We start from the raw sequence: 2,168 nt of genomic DNA, 5'->3' as shown, positions 1-2,168 counted from the left end.
CATTCCTGACCTTAGGCAGCACCTAGCGAAAGGCTACGGCTCGCGGGGACGAGGCGGCTGGGTCGGCAGCATGGTTGGGGTGAGAAGGGGATGGTTGGGGTGGGAAGGGGATCTTTAAGGTGGGAAGGGGACGCTAGTAACTCCATGGTTTTGGACTCGGCAGCCTGCGCTGACTTCCTTCTCTCATCAGGGATTTGAGTTACCCAGCTCGGCCTCCTTGCCGATCCCGTGATGTGTCCTGCTCCTGAGCGGCACACGGCTCGATCACCATGTTCCATCTCCTGGCAGGGCGGCTGGCAGTGCCGGCTGTGAGGCGTAGCCCTGGTCTGTACGCTGCTCAGAGGTGCACGGCCCTGCCTTGTTTTTCCATGAGGGTAACCATCTCCATGGGGTGTTTTTCGGGGTGATCCTGTGCCCCGCGTGCTTTGATGTGTTTTTGGTAGTAGGCAAGTTCACAGAGCGGGGACTTTCAGATGTGGAGTCTGCTGAACTCTAATTTAGAGCCGGGGCTGTGATGTTTAGGGCAGGCTGGCAAACAAGTTTGGCAACCTTCTGGTCCACAGCTCTTCCTCGTCAAATCCAGAGAGGATTTTGGGATCTTTTCCACAGATGGCTTTGGAGCTCTGACTCTTTCTGTCCCCTGTGCTGCGGTTTCCCAAGCTGTGAAGCAGGGGACCGGTGACCACCGTGCTGACGGACGATCAGACCGGCTCTGAGCCGTGCGACCACGGATGGGTCCTGCCAGTGCTTCGGAAGGCAGCCTGCTTGCGTGAGGCTTGTGCACGGTGGGACGGCATTGCCCACATCAGAGAGCTGTTTCCACGCGAAGCTGGTGCTTGTTATAAACTTTTCTATTTCTGTGAGGCAAGACAGTTAACACCATTTAGCCAGTAAGGTTAAAAATACCCTTCCCTTCCCCCTGTCATTGGCTTTGTTTCGCCTGAGAAAAATAGTTCTTTTGCCTAAGAAAATAGTTGTGTTTTGAGCTACCAGAATAACTCCCCATGTCATCCTGGTAGCGTTCGAGGTGGAGCTGGGCTTTTCCCATCTCTGCTGTCTCCCTTTTGGTAGGAGTTACAGACTCAAGACCATGACCCTCCTCTTCCATCAGAAGGGGCTGAATGAGAGATCTTAGTCTTGGGATTTCTAACAACAACAACAAAAAAAAACCTTTCCGAGGCAGAGACCTTCCCGTTAACACCAAACAAGGAAAAATACTCGTGTAATCAACCCTGTGCAGGGACTCCTGCAAGGAGGAGCCTCCCTTTTGGTGGGAAGCCATCACTTGAAGAGCATCTCTGAGAGCATGGAAGTGATGAACGGTTTGTAAATGACTTCATTCCTGCCTTAAAGCTGTGAGCTTTTAAAAAAGAGACAGAGGATCCAGAATCGGTTTTGCTTTTAAAAGCAGAGATGCTAAAAGGAGGGCATGATTGGCCAAGACCATGGTGTTTAAAGGCAAGAAAGGCCAGAACCCTTTTAGTGAGGGGTTGGGAAGAAAGTAATCAAAGGAAACACTTAAAAAGATCAGTGGGATATATTTAAAACCCATCTGTGAGCCAGAGAAATCAGGTGCTGTGGGTTTGTTCTTTCCCCTCCCCATCGGAGACTGATAAAAATGAATTCAGGGTTTACGGCAGAGCAGGTCTTGAGCACAAAATAAAAGTAATAAGCCAGGCTGAGCACTGCGCTGGTCCTTTGTGGCCTTAGCACACGGGAGCGCTCCGTTTCCCTTAATCAATGGTGAGAGGAGCTGGCGGTGATGCAAGCCAGCGCTTCGGAGATGGGAGCGACCTCTTTGTGCCCGGAGCCGGGCCGCCGCGTGCAGTCCTGCCTCTGCCAGCGTCTCCGGGCTCTGCTCAGCCCAGCGGAGGTTCACCGTCTTACTGGCGTTCACTCGTGTGTCCTCCTGTCCAGGAGAGAAGCTCTTCTTTGTGTTTTTAGCCCTAGTCTCTTTTTGCGCGGGAGAGAAGCTCTTCTTTGTGTTTTTAGCCCTGGTCTCTTTTTGCGCGGCGAGGTGTGGTGGGGCATATATGCCTTGCAGGAGGTGCCGGGGGTGCAGCAAGGCTGGCTCCTCCAGGTCGCTTCTGAGCCATCCCCTGGCACAGGGAAAAGCAATATCGAGCCTGAAGACGGGTCCATCGTCACCCCTAACCTTCAGGCTCCGC

This window comes from Fulmarus glacialis, unplaced genomic scaffold, assembly GCF_000690835.1.
Source record: "Fulmarus glacialis isolate BGI_N327 unplaced genomic scaffold, ASM69083v1 scaffold10539, whole genome shotgun sequence".
Classification (NCBI taxonomy): Eukaryota; Metazoa; Chordata; class Aves; order Procellariiformes; family Procellariidae; genus Fulmarus; species Fulmarus glacialis.
This window is presented reverse-complemented; position numbering follows the sequence as displayed.